Here is a 24,502-nt window from a genome sequence, read left to right on the forward strand (position 1 = left end):
AAAAACAGATCAAAATACTAGAAACACTTCTTGGCAACCCCTTATTAAGGTGTGTGTTTATTCCAATAAAAATGATCCAAGTTCTCAGTGTTTCAAGCAGCCATTACACACTATTCCCAGATTTGCAGATCAAAATTACTAGCTTCAATACCTAAATGAATAATTGAAGAAAACAATTTTTTCTTCTACAGTTTCTTTTATTTGTAGTACATTACCAAGGCCTTACTATCTTCATTTCATGAATGGAAAATGTAAAAAAAGAGACATGTCATCCCAGAATTATCCCAAAAATAAGATTAGTGAATTTAGAGTATGTTTCCATTCTCTAGATGTTTACTTTCTCTTCCTTTGCCTTCTCTAGGAGCTGGTAATTTTTCACTTCCATGACTACTAATTCCCTTTTTTGTAAGTGTAACTTCCTGCCACTCCAGCAACCAATGTTGTTGAACAGGAAATTACTTTTCCTGATTTTTATCTCCAAGTTTTTCATGTCTACCTAAGCACTGAGAAAGGCTTAGTTCATCTGTAAGTGTATATGCATTTTCCAGTTACATAAGCCAATGTAACAAAGTATATCTCTCTCAACAAACCTCTTCTAGCCTTAGCTCGGCACTGCCACCAGCCTAACAGAAAGCCTCCAGAATTAGGAAGTTAGAAGTTAACTCCACGACGTGCAGATATCAGCACTGAAGACAGGGCTAGCAAATACCAGCCCCGTGATGATCCTTGGCACAGGACCCAAACACTGGGACTGAACCCAGATTTGCTGAAGGCCACAGAAGATTTCAGTCATATTGTCAAGAGCACAGCCCACACTACAGTCTGCAGTCTTAACCTCAGAGATATCTGTTGTTCAGGGGTGAAATATGAGAACAACCCCTTATCACTCCAGAATTTTTGCAGAGTTTTTTTCAGTACACTTCTGTGAAAAGAAGTGTTGTGAGTGTTAGACATTTGAGAGAGCTTGATCTATTCCTTCTGCAGCCAAGTGGAAACACTTTGGCTCACATTAGAAAGTCCATTTTTAAAACAACTGACCAGAGGCACAGTAGCTGCATCAGGTAAAGTTGTAATAGTTGCAAGGCCAGATAAATGTGAGCAAATTTTTACAAGACTTTTGCTTCATTCTCATCCTTTTTTTTTTTTGAGTCATACTTCCCAGCTGTCTTGCTGACACCCAGCAGAGTGGAAGAATGGGTTTTAGCAGCACGGAACAAAGAGTAAAAAAGTCAATACTGACCTTGTAAAGATTCACAGTTGCAGCCTCTGAGCATATAATTGTACTTGCCAGCAATATCTGTCTGGTTCATAGTCTTGAAAAGTCCATTTTTAGAGATTTTATAGGTCTGTCTTAAAAGGTACTTAGTAATTGTATGAGGTATTACCTTCCAGAACATGATGCAGAACAACCTCATCATTGATTTTTCCACCCCTGTTTCTTTCTGTTCAAACAACTGTACAGATAAAAGTCGTTTAAGTGCTACTCAGGTCATCTGGGGAGAAAAGTTTAACTTTCGTTTCCATACATAGTAGTACAGGGCAGCTTTTGCATCTCTATTCCTTTACCTTACATTTGAATATACTCAGTTACCCATCCTGTCCTGTGATTAGCCACACTCCTCAGCCCTTGTTTACTTCATCGGAGAGCACTGCTTTTAGATTCTGGAAATGAACTAGCATATAAAAAAGTCAATAAAAGTTTTGGCCATCATCTTCCTAAGGGTCTCAAATGATGTTTTGCCTAGGTTCTTGACCTCAGTGATCACTAGCAATTATGTTTGAAAGATGTACCCAGCACTAAAATCACACAGAGCACAACAAACATAATATATATATGTATAACATATGTATAACATAATATGTTATACATATTATATATATATATACACATATTATATTATATATATATATAACATAGTATGTTATACATAAGCATCAGTTATATATAAGCTTGTTAATACTGATGGCAAAAAAATTAAACAAGGCATGAAGAGTAGGTGACACTCCATATGTGACTACCAGAAGAAACACAGATCTCCCCCAGGACACCACTTCCAGCACCAAAATCAAGGAAAGTGCCATTTTTGTCATTTCCACCAACCCAATGCTCCTGATGAGCCTACAGACCCTGCAATCAGCACACCTGCAAGGTGGCTAGAAACCTGTGGAACATCACAGACACCTACTTTTTTTGTTAGTCTAGCAAGAATAGACATCTCAAACAATTTCACACAAGGAAAAATAGACAATGAGCAGCAACTGGATTTAAGATTTATGAAGGATAACGTAAGCATGAACCTGGAACCAAAGGACTGTTTCTTAATAACTGATGATTTGTAAGGGATATAAAAGCAACATGCAAAAGTAAGCTTGATGTGTCCTGTCAAAAGCAACCACAAAAATCTGATGAGGACTTGACAGCAAGTGTTCCTTGCCCTCACTGTCCAGACCACACGGACTAACATATTTGGAACTTCATGAGTTTGTGAGCGTTGGAGAGTGAAATTATAAAATCAACTTGCTTAAAGACGGTAAAAAAAAAAAAAACTTATTTCCCATATTGTATTGAACATAGTTCATTTCCCTACAAGTGAAAATAAGCCTGTGATTCTTCTACAAATGGGTTTGAAAATGCAGAGCAGGAAGGCTGGAGCAAATGGCTCTGCAGCCACACAGAGCCTGCTTCTTATAAACAGAGAAGAGCTCCTTATACGCAGAGAAGAATGGTGTTGACTTCTCTCCATCCCTGTGGGGGTTCAGTTCCAAAGGAACTGAGCTAAAGAGCAGGTCCTGAGGGTGGTTACTCAAACGTTTTGTCTGCAGCCAATTCTTGAATTTCAGGAATGCATCCCAGCTCCTTTAATCTGCTCTGCTACTTAAGGTAAAATATTGGAGCACAAAATATGTGGTCTAAATTCTCTTTGGTAATAATTTCTTGCCTACAGAAGGGAAAACACAGTGTTGAGACCTGTACTTGCTTGAGTTATCACCTGGCAACAATCACAACAGAAAATCCCCTGCATTATCGAGCTTTGGCACTGCTAGCCTGGAGGGACTTTTGTCAATGGGAGTAATGAATCTGAGATTAATTGACATACAGGTACAGCTAAACTGATTCATACTTCCAGGTACAGTCCCATTAAGTTTTGCACTGAAATGAATTCAGAATGTGCACATTTAGTGTGTAAGCTGCAATTATTCTGTATGTATCATCATGCATAGTTAAATAGTGATGTTCAGCAATCAAAAAGATTATTTTTCCTCCAAGGTATCTCCCAGGAGTACTTTTATACTGACGGTGGTGGACTACTCTGGATAAGGCAGAGCCAATCTGGACAAAATACTCCTCAATTCTGGTTTTTTCACTCAAGTTGCAACTAAGATGCCTCACAAATATCCATGCAACCTGAGGTAATAATCTTACTCAATGTCAGTAACTTCATAAAACCAAGCCTCTGCTGTTGCTTTTATCATTTATGTTGGAAGAAAGACCAGAAGAGACTATATTTTGCTGGGTTTTGCATAAAACCATCAATTCCAGAAATATATAGTGATAGATGAGCCTTTGGTTTCTGCAACTGACATCTGTGTACCACTGGATCTTCCAAAGACAGTATTCTTTGTTTAGTTTAGTTCTAGCTTGTTTCTGTCTGCACTGAATTACCATAGTCATGTTTGGAGACTGACACTATGAGACCATGGCTTATCAGTTTTGGCCTCTCTCCACTGCAGCTATCACTTGAAATAGACAAACAACCCCCAAAAGTCATCTCAGGATATGTAGCAGTAATGCAAGGAGCAAAAAATACCAGAAGCCAGGCTCAAAGAAGCTACTTCTCTAGCAGAGCTTCATGGGAAGTCTAGCTCAAAAGAAAAATATATTAAAAGAAAAAAAAAATTTAAAAGCTAATAAAAATGGGTTTGTGTGATAATCAATCCTTGATGCTTTCCAGATATTTTACAGAATAGAAGTCCACACCTCTGTCTGCATCAGACAAATGTGTTCTTTATATATTCTCACCACCTCGATTCTATGGAAAGATTTTAAGCTTAAGAGAATCTCCAATCCCCTCGAGAACTCATGGGTTATACAAGAGAGGCAGGCATGAAAACTAAAGTGAAGTTTGCTGTGCTCTATGGGGGTTTTTGGTAGGCTGTTGCCCAAGGTTTTGGGCATTCTTAAGCTCTTGTGTGGCCTGAGGTCCCTTCTCACCAGCCCTGCAGGGGATGCTGGGCTTCCCCTCTCTCTTGGTCTCAGTGGTGCCTTGCAGAATATTTACTTGCTGACAGGTCAGCCAGGGCTGGCCATAGCTCTGGCCAGGCTTCCCCTCTTGGGCACAGGCTGTGACTCAGGCTACACATGCTCCAACCACTCCTCCATCTATCCCTACATGTACTTCCTGGGGCTGCACCCAGATCTCACTATGAAATAACTGGCCATATGCTTCCAATCCCTGGCAGAAGCAGGCACCAAGGGAGAGAGGGAGCCCTGGCTGCACACAGTAACTCAACAGCCCCTCAGAGCATAGGGTTGTTCATTCCCACTACTTGTTCAGAAAGAAATATAAGTTCCTGAGATGAAGAGGGTGGGATTTTTCTTCCTGAGATGCAATTCCTTTGTTAAGAGATTTTATGGTGATGTGTAACCTGTTATTAGGGGTTGTGTCTTAGCCCTATGTAGCAGAAGGTAAAATACCTTTCCAGACTTGTCCAGACAGAGATGTCTCTGTGCTGTGTGTGCCTCTATGAGAAGACAATCTGTTGAAGCCAGCTTCCCTTGGAGAGTTTTGTGTTACAGTTCAGTGCCACAAGAACACTCCAACAATCTCTCATGTAACTTGTTTGTCAGAAAGTCCCTTTCTTCCAGCCCACAAAAAACTCAAGTCCAAACCCACCTGCAGGGTTGGATTCCTCAGCTCAGCCCGAAGGGACTCCGGTTTCAGGTTCATTCAACTCTCCAGTGATGTCTGCACCAGCTATCACTGTGAGGAAGTTGTTGCATGACTTACAGGTCCCTCGAGTGTTTTCTTTCTATCTTTCCAGCCTCTCCCCTCTGGACGCGCATCTCTACAAAATGAATCAGGCAACAGAGAAAGAAAGGACTCACTCTTATTGACTCATGTACATGTCTGGATACATATTTTTTATTTTATATTTATTTTCTGGCGCTGAGAATTCTTCTTTCTTTGTGCTGATGTCACCAGCTCACAGGACAGCACATGAAAAAGGAGACTGAAATGGAGCTGGCTCCCCTCTCCTCTGTGCACTCTGGCTGAAGGATACCATGCACACCCTGAGGCTTACCTGCCAGCACAGGCAAGGGGAGGATGTGGATTAAGTGAATATTTGGAGATGAACAAGATAATGACAAAAACACTGCGCTATTCCTTATAAACAAAAGTATTTTGGTGTCACTGGTCCACTGAAGGCATATTGTCTTTATGTAAAAGATCAAAAACAATTTGTGACAGTCCAAAGCAAATAAGCCTCAAGTCAAAAGACTGCTCTCTGCTGTCTGAGCCTGGAGGTGAATGGAAGTGTCTCCTGCGGCAACACCACACAATTGTCTGCCCAATTCCATATTTACCATCAGCAGTTTCATCTCATTCATCTTGGTGGAAACCAGCTGCTTCAAGAAATTCTTTCAGCCTTCCCTCACAGGAGAGGTTCTCCATCCCTCTGATCATCTTGGTATCCGTCCTCTGGACTCACTCCCACAGCTCCATGTCCTCCCTGTGCTGGGACCCCAGAGCTGGGTGCAGGTTCCAGGTGGGCTCTCAGCAGAGCAGAGCAGAGGGGCAGAATCCCCTCCCTCCCCTGCTGCCCACACTGCTTTGGATGCAGCCCAGGACATGTTTGGCTTTCTGGGCTGGGAGTGCCCATGGCTGGGTCATGTCCAGCCTCTCACCCACAGCACCCCAAGTTCTTCTCTCAGGGCTGCTCTCCATCTGTCCATCCCCAGCCTGTGCTGGCACTGGTGGTTGTCCTGACCCAGGTGCAGCACCTTGAACTTGGCCTTGTTAAACCTCATGGGATTCCTGTGGGCCCCATCTTGAGCTTTTGCAGGACTTGACTCTCAAGTGTAGGGAGACCTACCTGCCTCCAGTTCAGCACCCATTACACATCAGCAGCTTTTACAATTCTCTCTCTGGCAGATACGCAGCTGTTTTGCAGAGAACACAGCAGAGCAACATGTACATTTTGCCAGCTCAGTAGCAGTAAAATCAAATTAACAACCGAGAAGGAACATTAATTTAGGTTTTTCAAAATAGGCTTTTGCTGGAAGCCACAACAATCACCCTCTTAGCAGGTAAAATTCCTGCCTGAAGAGATTGAGCTGTGTAAACCAGATTGGTTTTTTTTTTTCCTTTAAAATGGTATTAAAGTAATTTCTCACTTTTCCAATAAAAATTATTAAATGTTATTGCTTGTCAATCTTATTTAAGATTTTTTCACTCTGTATTTACCCACCACATATCTCTCCATCATTCTTTCCCTTGAGGTCTCAATTATTCTTTAGTACTATGTCATGAACATTATTACTTATTTTCCAATAGCAGTACAGGTAAGTCTTGCTTTCTCCTATCGGACACCTGAATGATCACAATAAATAAACTAATGCTTACCGAGAGCTGCTCTCTTCCTCACCTTTCTTGCTGTTTTCACTACCTTATGAATGTTTACGAGACCTGATGTGATATTAGATGTATTTTCACATTGCAAAAGAAAACAAGGCAGGATGGGAAGAAGCTTGCTTATCAACTGTATTAAAGAATGTAATAGCCCTGTCCCTAGAGAGGCAGGAACTCTGCATCTTGTCCATAGCACACATAAGATTTTAGGATCTGCTGCCTTACATTGGAAATACACAATTAATAGGCAATTAATGATGGCCTGTCTCTGCAATACATGTGCAAGCTCTTAGCAAACCAGCAGCTGTGCTCCTAAATGCACCTGATGTGTGAAGTATTCTGTCATGTCACTTCTCTTTGGGTGCTTCCTAGAAAGACTTCCTGACATTTGCTTCAGACACAAAGGACATATAACTTACCTCTTCTTCCTGACTGCATAGTGAGAAAAGCACAGGTCCCCAAAACAAAAATGTACCTTCAAAAATTATCTTTTCGAAGTTCTTCCCCAACACTGTTGATGTGCAGAGAGCTGTGCTGTGTATTTTTATTGGCTTCTAGTCTTTGCATCATAGGAGCCTGGAAAAGCCCAGCCTAGATCAGGGCTGTGTTTTGCAGGATGGTGTACAAATAACTAGAGAAGACAGTCTCAACCTTGAGCATCTCAGAATTATACTGAAAAATTACAGAAAAGGGGGGGAATATCACTATCCCTTTATCAAAGAAGCTATCAGTCACAGGTAATGCAATTTGTGAGAGCACTGAAGACTGAACCTCAGGCACAGTTTCACTATCATGTTAAGTGGGCAATTGCCATTTCTCAACAGCATAAACCACTTTGCATCTGCCTTTAACCTGACTGCTTGGCTTGGTAGCCTTTCAGCCCTCCACCTCCTCAAGACAGAACAAACAACTGAAACGGGTAGAACAGGATGTTCTACCTGAACAAGAGGAAGAACTTTACAGTGAGGGTGAATGAGCACTAAAATAGGCTGTCTAGAGATCTTGTGGAATCTCCTTCTCTGGAGATAATCAAAAGCTGCCTGCACACAATCCTGAGCAACAGGCTCTATGGAACCCTCCTTGAGCAGAGATGTTGGACTAAATATCCTCTACTGGCCCTGTCCAACATTACCCGTTGTGATTCTGTGAATCTCTGATTTTTGCACCTCAGAGTGAAGCAAATCCCATATAAAGCTAAGAGGGCAAAGCAAGGAAGTATTTAGTCTGCTTCACTTCTCTGGGGAGATCCACCAAGCAAAGATACAATTGCATTCACTGGTATGAGAGAAGAGAGAAGGAAAAGGGAGCCAAGGGCAAAACTGTGCATTCTGAGACAGCACCAATTAATGCAGGTTTCTGACCACAGCCAAGATATCCTGTTTCTTAGCCAGGAGACAATTTCTGTAATGCAAAGGAACATGAATTCTGACTTGCCTTCCTGGTGTGCCTGCAACATGGTAAGGCAAATCTGTTCCTCCTTCCTGTGCAAACAAAGTACCTCTAAGAGCAAAATACTGTAGCCCAGGCGAGAGCTGCTCATGACAGGGGAGAACTGATTCGTTCTGATTAGTTTGCATAAGCTAGCAAATGGAGTGCCCTCTAACACAATGAACACATGGGGTTCCCACTGTGCAGTAGCCCTGATGTCTGTACACAGGAATATTCTGTTACACAGGACTCCAAGGTACTAACACAGCACTACCAATAAAACAAATCAGTAGGTATACTTGTGAAGGTTTGGTCCTTAATCATCATCAGAAGGAAACTTACAATCCAAATAAAAAGAAAAAAGTAAAAGAAACAGGGAAGGGAAGGGAAGGGAAGGGAAGGGAAGGGAAGGGAAGGGAAGGGAAGGGAAGGGAAGGGAAGGGAAGGGAAGGGAAGGGAAGGGAAGGGAAGGGAAGGGAAGGGAAGGGAAGGGAAGGGAAGGGAAGGGAAGGGAAGGGAAGGGAAGGGAAGGGAAGGGAAGGGAAGGGAAGGGAAGGGAAGGGAAGGGAAGGGAAGGGAAGGGAAGGGAAGGGAAGGGAAGGGAAGGGAAGGGAAGGGAAGGGAAGGGAAGGGAAGGGAAGGGAAGGGAAGGGAAGGGAAGGGAAGGGAAGGGAAGGGAAGGGAAGGGAAGGGAAGGGAAGGGAAGGGAAGGGAAGGGAAAAAACAGAGAGAGTTATTTGAAACAACTGTGTTGCCTGCTATCAGCCACCACTCCACCCAAGATCCTCTCTGTGAATCTTGGGTACAACAAAAGGGTGCTACAACCCAGCCCTGGTCTTCATTTTAAGTCATTTAAGCTCACAGGTGTCAAAGCAGCCCTGTTCCTTCTTCCAAAATGTAGTTCTCAGTATTTTATAAAATGACTACCAAAAAAATTATTTCACATGCCTGCTGCAAAATTATGCTTCTGTCCTGGGTCTCATCACACTATATGTCAATGCAGTGCAAGACATCTGCTGCTGGGCTCAATGCCAAGTCCACAAGACTCAGTATGATACCCAAGTTGTGAAAGATGCAATTATGGAGCTATAACAATTTCATTTTCTGGATCCTGAATCCCTCTGTCTCTTCAGAACCAGTGGGAACAATGGCTTTTTCAGGTAACATACTGCTCTGGAAAGCTGCCCATCCTGTATTGGCTGGCAGGAATTCTGAGTTTGCTCCTTTTCATTTCCTTTCTCTTTATCCACTTCCCCATTTAAAGCACAAAAACAATTCAGAAGAAATAAGCAGTGTGTATGCTGTGCATGGAAAATATGGAGTGTCTTTGCCAAGCTCTAGGATGAAATCAGTAATTTATGCAGTGAAAACTGGGTCAACAGTGTCTCACATCAGCGGACAGATATTTTTCCATCATCTTGAGTGGGCTTTGCAAACTATTAGTGAACATGTATATTGGGAAAAACAAGAACACTTCATGCCCCAGGCACTACCCAAAACATCCTGCAAAATCCTGCTGAGGAGGTGGTTCGGGGACAAGTTTCATAGGTCAAAAGAATCAGCTGAAATCCATGAGGATCCAGCAGTTTGCTGAAATTGTATGCAAAAAATGCCAGTAGATTATTATTATAATTATCTTCTTTTTTTCTTTCTGTTTTTTTTTTTTTTTTTCATTTTTATGCCTCCATTTTAGTAGCCTTCCCTCAGGATTTACACATATAAACAAAATCACCTCTTTCACTGACCTTATCCTTCCAATCCCTCTCCAACTGCTCACTTCAGTGCCAGTGTAATTATCTCACCAAAATAAATAGACAAATAGTACAGAGAGGCATGCAGAGAAGCCATTTTGGAGTCTTGTCTGAACCTGTTAGTGTTCTGCAAAATACCTCTGTAATGAAAGACATTCAATAATACAGCAATTCAGACAAGAAGAGATCAATCAAGCTGCATACATCTCTCCTTTCCTTCCTACTGCACTCATGTGCTTTTTCAGACAGGACACTCTGACCGGTGTGTTATAAGCCTTTGGAGCTTGGGTTTATGTGTTGGCTTTTCTAAAAATTAGTCCATTAGCAAAGCTGTAAAAAGGAGTTACTGGAATGCATGCTTAGGTTCATACCGAGTGCCTAGGAGACAGACAGGACTCTATGTTTAGGGGAAACAAGGCCGTCCCAAAGACCAACAAAGTGGCCATAAAAGGGACCTAACCATAATCGTGTCCTCTAATTTGTGAAATTATCTCACTCCTGTCTGTTCAGAGCTCAAGAACACACATTTATCCCAAAAGTAAAGGATTGATAGAATGTGGAGCGAAAATATGAACTTACAACTCTAAAACACATTTTAGTTCAGAGGCATGGGATGCTCTTCAGGTCACTATTAGCTTTGGCTAATTTACAGCCAAAGCTCAAACCAACATCTGCTGTCTGGGATGTTTAACTCTGCTGGGAACCTGAGAAACAAGAAAAGCCGTGTTAATATCAACACGCCTCTATTACATTTTTCTTTTGAATCTTAGTACTATACCATCTGTAATCTGTGTCTCTGCCTTTTTTCTTTTCCTGAGAAAGATACACAATAATACTGTCGAAGCAGCGTTATCATTAGGCTTACAAAAATGTCAAACATGCAAGCGCTCTTGACACCATGCTATTGTGATGTATTTTTATGATGACTTGAGAAGTGCAATGACTCTGTCTGAGAACAAAATTTTCAGTGTTGCCGCTCCCCACCAAGATCACACGATCCTCTTCCTTCACAACCGCAGTGGAAGAGCAGCTACAAGAAAAATGCATTTAATTTTGCTGTGCAAGTGAACTTCTAAACTAATTATTTTATCCAGAAATAAAAAAAAAAAAACAGTTAAAAAGAGAAAATGCTCATCTTGCAGTCTCAGGACAACTTAGCAGAAGTACAATTTTATAGAAGTTGTTATCCTGCCTTTGGCCTCAGGCATATTTAGACCAATATCTTGCTCAATTCATATGAATACTAAGAAGGAAACTTCTAACATACACTGTGATAAAATAATTTTCCACTAAGGAAAGGACTTTTAACCCCATCCAGTTAAATTTAACTCACTTCCTACTCTTCAGAATTTCTTGAGAGAAGCTGCCAGAGATTATCAATATAACAACCAAAAAAAGTCTTAAATTTTCTAAGAACTTATTTGTTTATGAACTCAAAAGCTTTCATTTCTTAGTTATCTTTCAAAACAAAACTATTTTTCTGTTCAATTTTGAATATATGGTGTTCAGTAACATGGAACATCCCATATGTCCAGATTCCCTTTGAGATAAGGGGAAGCAGAAGCAGTGAGAACATCTCCCACAGCACACTCCTGGAAAGCTGGCAGGAGCTTGGACAGGAACACTCTTTGCTGGGTTAGGAACTGACTGGATGGCCAGGCCCCGAGTGGTGGTGAATGGTGCTGCATCCAGCTGGCAGCCAGTGACCAGAGGTGTCCCTCAGGGACCTGTGCTGGGGCCAGTTCTGTTCAATATCTTTATTGACAAATGGATGAGGTTATTGAGTCTTTCATTAGTAAGTTTGCAGATAACACTAAGCTGGGAATGCATGTCAATCTGCTGGAAAATAGGACAGCTCTGCAGAGAGACTTGGAACGGTTGGATGGATGGGCAGAATCTAACAGGATGATGTTTAATAAGTCCAAGTGCTGAGTCCCACATTTTGACCACAGTAACCCTCTGTAGCACCACAGGCTGGGGACAGTGTGGCTGGACAGTGCCCAGGCAGAAAGGGACCTGTGGATACTGGTTGACAGCCGGCTGAACACGAGCTAGCAGTGTGCCCAGGGGGCCAAGAAGGCCAATGGCTCCTGGCCTGGATCAGGAATAGTGTGGCCAGCAGGCCCAGGGGAGGTCATTCTTCCCACGTACTCAGCACTGGTGAGGCCACACCTTGAGTGCTGTGTCCAGTTCTGGGCCCCTCCGTTTGGGAAGGACGTTGAGAGGCTGGAGCACATGTGGAGGAGACCTACCGAGCTGCTGTCTTGAGTTTTTCTCTACTCCCCCCAGCAGGGGAGGAGTCTGCACGGGCTGAGCTGTGGCACAGCAGCTGACAGCCGGGGGGCACTGCCCAGATGCGCCGGGGCGTCCGGGGAGCGCCTCGACAGGAGGCAGCAGTGATCAGCAGGAAGGCGAAGTAAGAAAAGAGGGACTCTTCTCGGGGGCAAAGGCCTGAGTTTAATGTCTCCAGGAGATCCAGTCGACTCGAAACCACGAGGGGGGGGACACAGCCGATTATAAAGGGACGGAACATACAACATTTCAACCAATGAGAGAGAACTTGGGAGGGAACAAACTCGTGACAAACATGCCGGCTCGCCAATAGGGAATGTGACAGGGAGGGACTCTTGTTCCCGATCCAATCACCCACTGAAGAGGGGAGAACTTTCTGGAAAGAGGGAAGGGGACAGTGGGTGATGGACAGGAACTCAGGGGGAATTGACAGAGGGTAACCAGGGGAACAGGGGAGGAGACAATGAACTGACACTCTCAAAAGGAGGTGGGGGTGGGGAACAAGGCTGGTGAGGGGCTTGGAACACAAGGCCTGTGAGGAACAACTGAGTGAGCTGGGGGTGTTTAGCCTGGAGAAAAGGAGACTCAGGGGTGACCTTATCACTCTCTACAACTCCCTGAAAGGTGGCTGTAGCCAGGTGGGGGTTGGTCTCTTTCTCCAGGCAGCAACTGACAAAATGAGGGGACACAGTCTCAAGCTGCACCAAGGGAAATATAGGTTGGATATTAGGAAGATGTTTTGTACAGAAGGGGTGATAAAATGCTGGAATGGTCTGCCCGGAGATGTGGATGTGTTTTAAACATATCCCTGGATGTGTTTAAAAAAAGACTGGATGTGACACTCGGTGTCATGGTTTAGTTGAGGTGTTAGGGCATGGGTTGGACTTGATGATCTTTAAGATCTCTTCCAACCTTGTGGTTCTGTGATTCAAGTCTTATTTGTCTTTTCTTTTAGCTGCACAGCTGTAGTCTACAGATGGAAGCTTAAAGAGCAAGGAGAACACCACCACCATCCTTTTTAACAGCTTGCGGCATCCCTAGATTAGATGGTCTGCAAAAAACCTATGATAAAGAGGCTTTCCACAGTACTTTAAACTATGCTGCTCCAGAAGGTGCAGGTAAGGAGTAATCTCATATGGTCTTTTATATCTTTTTCAAAAATGTTGAAGTTGCTAGAGAAACAAAATATTATAGCTTCATCCCCCAGTGAATTTCAGAATAACTCATATAAAATTATAAAAATAAAATGTATTTACACTGACCTACCTATTTAACCTTGAGTATTTTATAAGTCAATTAAAAAAACAGCTCAATTTTAACCCTAGATCTGCAACTGGTCAGAGATAGGTTAGCATAGATAGATTTCCAAGAAACATGAAATATAAAAATAATAATAATTCCAGAGGCTAATTGGGAAACATGACTCAGCAATTTTTTTTGGTTGGGGTTTTTTTGCAAGGTGAGCTCTAAGAAAAGTGATAAAACAGTGATACCACATGCACTGTAATGCCCATTTAACACTACCAGTTATTAATACTGTGTAAAAGTCCACCTAAAATGTACATTTACACATTTTAGAGGATGTTCTGACCTAACTCCTTTGAGGGTCTGGTGTACTGGTTGCAGAAATTGGTTTCCACTATTCTGCAATAAATCAAAATTATTTCCTGGTCATAGGTTTGATCTTAGAGCAGATTCATTCATTCATTGTTTTTCTTATTATCTCCACCTCCTAATCCATAAATGGGTCTGTTAGGGATGTGGCAAGAAATTTCAGCTCTTTCCCCAGCAAAAGTTGTATATCCCTGGTGCTTTGCTGCATTTCTCAGAAACTTCAGACTCTGCTTTCTACTGATATGCTGCTAGTGAATTAATGTTTTTTCAGTGGAAAAGAACTAAAGAAGTAAATTAGCTAAACTTTTTCATTAATATTCTGCTTGTGTCTCCAAGAGAGAACAAATAAGGTGCTGGACAGAAGACAGAAATAAATATAGCAGCATTCTACAGCACTAGTAAAGAACTCTGTTTATCACAGCTGAAGGGACAAAAACTGGCAATGTCTCTAAACTGGGAAAATTGGAAAACATAAAAAGTGCATAAGGATTGTATTTTGCTACTATATCGTTGGTGGAAGACAATAATCTGTGAAAACAGGAACCAAAAATGGTTTTCTTCTCTTCTAGTGTACTCACTGTGAGGGATTAGTCATTAATCATGAAGAGGCATTTTGAGAAACAGTCATCTGTTTTGTAAGAGCATGCTTTTGATGAAAGTCTGTTGCATTCAAATGGTGTTACAATATTTTCTACCAGTGGAAGATTTATCCCACCCTTTTTACACTTTTTTTCAGGTTTTCTTCTTCTTTATGTCTTTTTTCTTTTTATATTCATATTTCTATATTTTTCTCTTTTTTTTTTTTGCTTTTTTAATATGTTATTCAGCATCTTCCAATCTTCCACCTGCACAGGTATTTTGTCCATTCCATCCATTCACAGTATTCCATCCTCCCTACAATTATTTTAGTGCATCTATGTATTTCCACTGTGCTTTGTTGAGGTTTGTTCTTCGCTATATATTTGGTCCTGACTTGCAAACTGACACAGAAAGATAAAGAGCTGTTTAGAGGTTCAGTGTAATCAGCCTTGTTTGGAGTCAGCTGCACCACAGTGTAAAGTAAGAACAAGTGTTTCCTATCAATATGTAGAGTAAATCTGGCAGGAAAAGCCTTCATCTCTCAGCCACAGACAAGTTGCAAATTGTATTCAGGATCTTTGCCTTAAAGTCCAACTAGCCTATCTGAAATATCAGCTGCCACATATTGTGCTCTGACTGATATTTAAAGGAAGAGAACTGGCAGAGCATTAGGGAGTGCAAAGCTTTTCTATGAGTCGCCCTAGCAAGCCTATGAACCTTCTTCTTGAGTTGGCCTGATAATTTTGTGTTCTCTATATCTAGACACAATTGTGTGCATAGCTTGGCTTCTTTACTGACTGTCCTGGATTAGGGCAAATTTGGGAGAAAACCTCCAAAAAGGGGGGGCCCCCAGAAAGCAAACCCACATGGCCTCTTCCCCCCAGCGGTTCGGGAAGGATTCCTCAGAGAGAAGTGGAAAGAACCTGTTTATTTAACAGGCAAAACATCCCCAGCACACAAAATGAACAGTACTGGATGACAACACTTTCACCGATCTGAAAAGGATGACAAATTCAGAAAGTCTTTCCTGGGAGTGGTCGCTCTGTTGTCAGTTCCTCCGGGGCTGGGAATGGCTGCTGCAGCCACAAGATGCAAACTCCCGGTGTTTCCCAGGTCCCAGTCCAGAGCAGGTTTGAGTAGTTCCAAAAAAAGGGAAAGGAAAAACTGTCCGGAAAAGATTTGGACTGCTTAGGTAAACTAACTAAATAGCAGAAGCAAAAAGCAAAAGCCAAGCAGGAGCACAGCAGAAGCAAGAGCAAAAGCAAAGAGCCAAAGCCGCACTATGTACTGCCCCGTCTCTGTGTCCCTCCAGCCGTGGAGGAGCAGCCTGATAACAATCCAAAACAAACCTTGCTCTTCAGAGCCAGTCTTGAAGGCACAGAACATAATATCCAGCATTAACAGAACACACAATTGGGGATACAAGCATCATAACGTCACCCTAGGACACTGACCCATAGCGTGAAGGCTGGTGTGTAATTCAGTACAGCAATGCTTATAGAGGTGTCTCCACAGATACTTTGCAACATGACTAGATGCATACTCCACATATTTAACAGAGACGGTGGGATGCTGAGGTCTAGGCACCAGGGATGTTGCTAATCCAGTAGACGTGTGGAGAATCCAGCTGGTGAATTAGGAAAAAGCAATGGGATGTTGACAGCAGGCTTGGGAAGAGTTATGGTTCATTCCACCTTAGCACATAAAAAACTCCTGCACTTAAGCAGGACTGTAATCCCTGCTGCTAAGGAACAATTTTTTGACCCTTGCAACACCAAAAGTAATATACTTATCTCAAAACCAGCAACTCTTTGAAAGCACTACACTGACCTGCAGCTGCCTCTCAACTCTTTTGCCTAAAACAAGCTCAAATTCTTCCTTTTTCCTACCTCTTATAAAATTCTCACCTCTTTTTGTCCCACCTTATGAGAATTTCTCTCCATGACTTAACCAGTTTATAGCCACAGAATATATGAATTTCCACAGTTCATGACATAAAGAGAAAATTAATACTTTGCAAAGCGTAGAACTGAGCTCACAAGACATTTTCTCTTGGTCATGTACTTTAATGTTCAGCCTCTAAACCATCTTAGGTATATGAGTGCTGGGAAATGGCATATCTGGGAATTGTTAGGAGTCAAACTCTGCAGTCAGCCACTACAATGTAAAAGGTATGTGCAGATGACCTCTCCTAGACTAACAGAGCTACAATCCCATCAAGATCTTTATTGTTGCAGTATTTCGTTCTCTCTAGAACTGCTCTGCCATACAATGCACAGTTCATCCAGCTGCCTTGAATAAGCTGTATGCACAATGCTTGCTGCTTATTACTTTCCATAATCTTTTTCTTCTTGTCATGGGCAATGAAGCAATGAACCTGCAGTGTCCTTCCTAAGTGTTTTATAAAGATACAACAGTGTCACAATTACAGTAAGCAAAGGGGAAAGATGGTGTGAATGTACGTATTATATTGTCTACAACAGCTTGCAGAATTATTAGTTCTCTCAATTTTCTTTCACTACCTTCTCCTTCATCTCTTCATTAAGTCAGTGAGCTTCTTATGACCCTCTCCATCCTTCTGCTATGAATAAATGGCAAACCTCTTCAAAAGCTTGGTACTCAAAAATTCTGTTTTCTCAAAACACTAATGTTCATGTAACCTGCTGGGCAATGTTTTGTAGAAATAATGATGAAATATTCATGGGAGCATGATGACAACAAATAAATGGAGCAAAGAGAGCCACAAAGCAATACAAGAGGTCATTTATCACATTCTTCTAAGCCAAAAAAATGAAATAACAAACAGCCTTCTGAAGCCTGCTGGGTGAAGCATGAGCCCTCAGTTAGGCCTATCAATATCAGACTCATCTCTATTGCTACAGCAAATCAATCTCCTGGCCTCTGCTTGCTTCTTATTATGATAGCTACCACTGCAAAATCTCCTGAATATACCAAAACAGATAGACTTTGCACTATGAAAAATTCTCTGTCTAGATAAGGCTGAATAATAAGATATGCAGCAAGACTGACTGTTCAAAACCAAAATATGAATGAAAAAATATTGCCATGAAAATTACTCAGAAATCAGGATAACAGCCCTTGCATCTTTGGCAAAGTCTCAAAGGAGAGGAGTGGCTAGTTTCAGAAAGATATTCAAAAGTTTATTCACCCATGCTTCTTTCAGTTTTCGGCAAGCGAAAAAATGCCAACAGGATATTTTTTTCTAGAAATTTATAAAATACACAGTTGCCAGATAAAAAAAGTTGGATTCCAGTTTTATGTATTGATTTCCACTCTCTCAAAGTATATTGAAAGGACTGAGCAATGAGGACAGTAACAGTTTTACAATGGCATTACAAAGGCGTAAATTACTTTAAGCAAAGACCATGTCACCTGACATGCATACCACAGGGAGTAGGCTGCCCTTGTCTTGCCTACTGCAAAGTCACAGCATTTTGATCATGGTTTTGATTCCTTCCATTTACTGCCTAAAATAATAAAATGTTTTTGTAAAGCGGAGACTGAAAACTCCATCTACTGCATAATCAGCTGTGCTGATATGATACCTTCAATTGCACTTTAAAAAACAATGCTCTATTTTTCTCTGCTTCTTAAAGCCAGAGCACTGGTGGGAAATGGGGAACCCCAGAGGGCCCCTTATTCATCACCTGCACAGAGCAGTAGCTCAGCTCTAGGTTTGCAGCCTCCAAGAGTGGAGACCACAGGGCATGCAGGGCAGCTCCTCCAGGGCTTGGCTGTTATCTTTGGAAAGCAAAGGAAGATTCTTGCATGCAGCCAAGAACTGCAATGAGGAGCTTGTCCCTGTCTCATTGATCTCCTCTCCATCGGCACTGAGGTGCTGCTGGGTGCCCTGAGGCTCCAGATGAGCTAAGCCCAGACCCACGGCATTGGTGTCACCTACAAACCTGACAGAGTGCTCTTGTGACTTCCCTTCTTCACTACTGCAAACAGTAACCAAAGGCCCTAGAGAAGATCCTGAAAGACTCCATGGGGCATGAGCCTTTAGGCAGATCTGGCCTGGTGACCACCACTTCTCATCTTGGCCAGTCAAGCAGGTATTTATCCACCCCGACTCTAATCTCTAGCGTGGATTCAAGGACCTTGTGGGATGGAAACCTTGCCGATGTTGTACTCCATGTTCTTTCCTTGTGCACAAACACTTTATCACACAAAGTAACCAGCTGACTCAGACCTGATTCATCCCTGGTTCCAATCCCTTTTTCTTTCATGCAGCAAGGGATATGCTCCAACTGAATGCATGCCATGATTGTCTCAGGAAGCCAAGTGAGACTTGACTGCCCTGAGGTTCCCCAGGTCATCTTTCCTCTCCTTTTTTGAAGACAGGTTTGATATTTCTTCAGTTGCTGGGATTCTCCCCAAACTCTCCATAGCCTTACAAAAATGCTTGAAGGTCACCCTACCTAGTCATAGACCAGATCTCTCAGCAGCCTTAGGTGCAGTCTTTGGAGTTCCACAGCCTTGCAGGTGTTGAGTCTGTGCAAGTAATCTCTGACTCAGCCTTCATCCACTTGCTGGTTGTTCTCACCTTCCTTAAGTTCTGTCTCAGGGGAGCCCACCAGCAAAGAGTGAGGAAAAGACAGTATTGAGCACCTCTGTCTTTATCTATGCTTCTTTTCATGAAAACTGACTGCCTCATTTAGACCACATTTTTCTTGTTTAGCCTTTCACTGTTGATGCAGAGGCATGACTTACAAGATTGGATTTTGGTATTTATTTTGCCCAAAATGACTGCTGTAAAAATAAATAATGACAAATTCATTGGTATTATCTCTCAAAGACAAGTTCTAGATTATGCTGAGAGTCTATCATGCGCGTACATCACATAACAGTTGCTATGAAAGTGTCCCTTCAAGCCGCTCTTTAATGAACAAAGAATCCCTTTTCCTACAGAGAAATTATTCCTGTGGATTTACAGTTTATCTGAAAGGAAACTGCTTTCCCATTTTCATTCTTTTTCCTTATTTTCATTCCATACAGCAGTTTTATCATATCATACTTTTCTTTCAATTGAGATCCCTTGAGATGTTTTACCAGGAGATTACCATACTTAGACTTGATATTCCTAAGAAAACACATCAATGTAACATTTCTGAAAGGCCAAGTTGTTTCCTGTTGTCCCTTAGGAGACAATATCACTTCGTCCTATCGTTGTTTAAATGTACCAAGAGCTTTTTGGCACTGTGCCGGAACAGAGCTGTCAAGATTGTAAATTCAAGTTATAACCCAAGGAGTGTTCACAATTTTATCTTCTCCTGAGCTACCTAACATCAAAAGAAATATTGAGAACACAACTATCCTTCTGCATCCCTGAAATATGCAGCTGCAGAAGCCTCTGATTTAAAGGAGTTGAAAGTACAGCAGCTGTTTTAGGAAAACTAATAAATGAAACTCTGCTCCTTGCAGTCGCAAGCCAAGCTAAATCCACATGGTAAGACTTTGTGTCCAAAGGAGCCACTCTAAAAGGCAGAAATGGAGACATATGCATCAAAAACATACTCTGACAGAGGACACTGCAGCACTCAGTTCCTTATTGCTGCTATTCCTCCTCTTCAAGCATCAGTGGGCTGAAGCCATATCATGCTATCAATGATGTTTGTAATCCAAACTCCTGGAGATGGAGCGGGCATAGACATCTAGTCAAGAGAGCCCAAACCTCTTGAAAACTTAGCAAGTCCTCTAAAGTGTCAGTTCATGGCTTGACCAATTTAATAGAAAGAAAATTTGAATCATGCTTAGAGTATAGTAGAGCCATGCTTAGATGCCATTGCCTTGTGCAGACATTTTGTGATGTACAACTTACTGTCCATCATTCCTCATAAAAATTCACTCTTTTAATTACAATTTTCACATCCCAAGGGCTTGAGCCTATAGTAACTGATAATCATCCCAAAAGTAATTAAAAGCATACAGGTCAACTGACCTCTGGATAATAATTCCATTCTGTGGTGTACACAGTTTTGAAAAGGGATTTTGGTCCCCTGCTAAATTGCAACTACTCAGAATCTTCTTATGAACACAGAAATGCACTAAAATGTGTTATTTTAAATTGGATTTTGAGGTCTTCCAATTCAAGTATGCATGTCTTTGACTGGGACACGGGCCAAGCTTGGAAAAGTCCCAAATGGAGGACTCTGACTGAATTTTTCATGTCAGATAGCTCTGAATGAGATAGATGAGGGATATAAATACATTGTCTGTATTTCATATTTTCAGTCTTACTGCAGTGCTCTTGAGAGGCAGTATCTCCAGGTCTTTTCTCCTTCTCTACATTAACATGAAATAATATGCTTCAGAGAAACATCATTTGGTCATAAACTTACTACCTGATTCTACTACTCCCTGTGTATTGTAACATGTAAAATATATGTGTGTAGGAACTAAGTAACTTTATGTGGGTTTTGCAAATGATGTCATGGCAAAGGCACAGGCATAGAATCTAAAATATTCCTCATGAGCTTCCAAAAGCCGTATGGGGGGGGTGTGCCAGTTACTACAGTGCTGGGATTATCTGAGGTGTCCTCAAAGGCATGGTGAGAACAAGAGTGTTGACACCCACCTCTCACCCCTCCAGTAAAGGGATCTTCACACGACATCATGGAAGAAGTGTCCTGGCGCTGGTATTCCCTAGAGGTGATATGGTTTCACCAAAAGGTCTTCTGGGACTTCAGCCCCTGCAGTTAAACCCAGTGCTCACTGTTTCCCAAGGAACTGGGAGTTTGTGACTACCCAGTACTGCATTATGAGTCCTGCTGACCCCACAGCCTAATATAATAATAATTTGGTGCATGGGAAAGAATCTGCCTGAGAAAGAAGCTGTGCAGGGCTGACCCACATCTGGTTTCACCATCTGCTATCCTGTGGTGTAGTTGTGCATCTCACATGGTACATCTCCACCATTCTGCTCCCAGAGAGCTGGGCCCACCCATGCCCCACAGAGCAGGTTTCTGACATGTCTACAAGTGCATCTCTACAAGGGATTTCCTTTTCAAGGATTCTGTCAAAGAGTCTGCATTCATGCATTGTAGTGTTAAAACCAGTGCCTTAAGGTTTTGTTATGAGGAAGAGGTCATGGTCAATGGTAGGCACTGCTTCCAGAGGTGCTCACTATTCTCATACTTCAATGACTCCAGGATGTTAGGAGTGTTTAGTGGGTCTCTGTTTAAGGATAAAAGCACACTTACAAATAATGAATTTAAGTTCCACAAGTCTCGATGCTTCTGACTTCTTTCATCTCTCTGAATTCTTTATTCCTTAAACTCTGACACTTTCAGCACAATACTTTTGGCATTATCATATACTGCTGTCACATTTACAACTTATACAACTTCATACACTATGAATAGAAGGTAAGATGTAAGTAGCTATATCAATGATAAGCACATTTTTGATGTACACTCTGCTGTTTACTGTGTCATAAGGACATAGTAAAAAAAAAAAAAAAATGAATGGCTATAAGACCATTCAGTACAGTTAAAATAACTGTACAATAGATAATATTTCCCAAGTCTCTATTAATTGAACTGCAAACCTTCATATACCCTAAGATCTTAATTTAAAGGAGAAAAAAGCAAAAAGCTATTTTTTAAATTATGTCTGAATGTTTTAAATTATCTTTTGATTTTATTGGAACCAAACATAAAAATACACTAGTTCTTAGGTAGTGCCAGACCAGTACTTTTTAAAGATAGTATACTTTGTCTTCATTGGTTCAAAAGTTTCATGTAGAGATGAAAAAGACATATTTCAGCCCCAGAGTGATGAGTGGAAGGTGTGCAGGTCCACAGCCCTGTGTCAGGTCCCCCTCTTCAATCAGTTTCTTATCATATTTCTGTTGAGTTGACAATAGGACTGTGATCCCAGCAAGTAGATCAGAATAATGGTAGCAGTGCATCTGGAATGTAAAGCATGGTATGAAGATTTGCCAGTGGGACAGTCTGTCCCCCTCCCAGCTGTTCTGCGCACTGGAGAAATACTTAAACAACGCATTTAGGAAAATATCATAGGGCTTCACCAGGTTGGCGGATGACCAGATTGGACAAATTATAAACTGAATTAATTTTGCAACTGTTCTTTTCCATTTCTGTTAGAATGATGAATCAGTAAGCAATCCCCATACTTAAATGATGTCTGGGTAAATGCATGTCCTCTAGAAATTAAAATGCAAGATCAAAATAGCATTAATTATTCTTTTATAAAAATGAAGAGGTAGCAGAAATATACAAATCCAGTGCCACAAAATGTGTCAGTTGTTTTCGAATACACAAATTATCAGTAGCTATTATCAGTAGCTCTGAAAATACCAGCACACAAAGCTGAAAATGCGATTCTAGATCAAATAAGTAGTTTCACAAACTTTTCAAGTTGGAAACTTGACTATCCTAAATTATGTCTCACTGTTAACTTTTTTCTTCTTTGTGTCTCATAAATCAAATTTTTTTAAAAACACCAAAAAATACAGATTAATGAAAATATATCCCTTCTGCCAAATTCACTGTTGTAGAAAGAAATTATAAAACCGCAAACAGAACTAGTCTTCACCCATGTTAAAGCATGAAAATTCATCTCACAGCCACCCAGCTTACATGGAGCCTGATCAAAAAGCAAACAAAAGCCTTGCCTTTCACTTCAACAGACTTCCAGTTGGGCTGTTTCACTCCTCTGTTTGTGCTCCTGGACCAAACTGTCGTACTGCACCTTTCAGGCCAGAGTGAACGTTTTTATTGCAGTGCTGTATTATCTGGAGGAGCAAGTTTTATAATGAAAGCACTGACAGTGACCCTTAACTAAAATACAGCTTTAGATGCTGCTACTGCTCTTCCTTAACAAGTCTCCTCTCAGCTTCACAGCAATAAAGAAGAAAAAGCCAAGTATCATGGTGCTGTCAGGGAGCATTTCACTCATGTCCTGCACATACTACTTGTATTCGACCTATCTTTGCCAGATTTTAAGCTCTATTTCACATCCTCTCTGAATACTGCTGCTGTTGTCATGGCACTGTAACTTCACCTACTCCTTGAGCTACACCAGCCATTAGAATTATGTCATCATTAATTTGCCTCTCTGCATACAGCTGATAGACTGATTTGTAGCTTTAAATAATCTCTGGTCATCGGCATCTACATCCAGGCCAGTTCTGTTCCACATGTAAATCACAGATAAGTCTGGCCTCTCCTGCTCTGTAAGTAACTGCTCTGCATCTCTGCATTGACTTCAAACAGCTCTGAGTGGCCAGGCCCTGAAGAGGTCTCACCTTCCCCACTTCTTCCACAGGCTTTGCTATTGTGTGCATCTGAAAAGGAAAGAATTGTGCAGATTTACGAAAATTATCCCTGGACTGGACTTCAAGGCTCAAGCCTATAATTCAGCACACTGCTTGTGCTTGTCCATTATGCAGCACGAATAAAGCATTACAGAGAAAGTAGACTTTGAAAACCCTGGATGTTTCAAGTGCCTCCTGCCAGCCAGCCCTCATTGCTGATCCATCATTTCACAGATGAAGCACTGCAGAGAGCTGTCAGTATTGCTGTCACTATGATGAATGAGGCAGCCGGCTACAACTTTCTCAAACAATATATTGAGCCCGTCTATTGTCAGCATTTATAACATCCCTCTCCCCAGGCACTCACATACAGCTACCACTTTACCAGTTGCTTTGTTTATTTGAACTTGCTGGAGGGGTTCTTGGAGTAAACAGTTTATGATTAGAAGTACAGGGAGTGGCTCGTAGATAAGAAAGTAGACATAAGCCTTTTTGACAGTCATTGAGCTACAGAGAAAGATGCTGAGAGATCACATCCTTGGCCATTTTAGCCATTGCAAACTGTATTCTATTTTACCCAGTAATCACACCTTCCACTGCAAAACATGTTAGTTACAGAATTATATACATGACTAGGTTTTCTAAACTCCTCATCATTGTGGTATCTGTTTCAATGATTTCTTAAAGTATTGTTTTCACAGTAGGACAGGCTTAAAGCTTTTCCACTAGCTTATCATCCACTCTCCTGTGTCCACTTGTGGAATATTTAGCAAGCTGGAAGAATACACTGATCCCAGTTCTAAACAAGGGAGTTTCCAACCTGAAAATAATTGGACCCTGGGGAAAATTACATATGGTCCTAATTTCATCTACACACCTGGTTTTGATTATGACTGAAAAAGGAA

At 41.5% G+C, this 24,502-nt stretch overlaps 1 long non-coding RNA gene across 4 annotated transcripts in view; it reads left to right on the forward strand.

The window, feature by feature from the left end:
* Positions 1-12,160: 12,160 nt before the first annotated feature.
* The window catches only part of LOC135291379 (uncharacterized), a 29,746-nt gene continuing 17,404 nt past the window's right edge, over positions 12,161-24,502 (forward strand). For 2 of the 4 annotated variants that reach the window (XR_010354183.1, XR_010354182.1), the window contains exons 1-2: positions 12,604-12,741; positions 13,059-13,221. This is a non-coding gene — a long non-coding RNA (uncharacterized LOC135291379). The other 2 variants (XR_010354184.1, XR_010354185.1) reach the window with 2 other exon arrangements.

Source organism: Passer domesticus, chromosome Z (assembly GCF_036417665.1).
Source record: "Passer domesticus isolate bPasDom1 chromosome Z, bPasDom1.hap1, whole genome shotgun sequence".
Taxonomy (NCBI): domain Eukaryota; kingdom Metazoa; phylum Chordata; class Aves; order Passeriformes; family Passeridae; genus Passer; species Passer domesticus.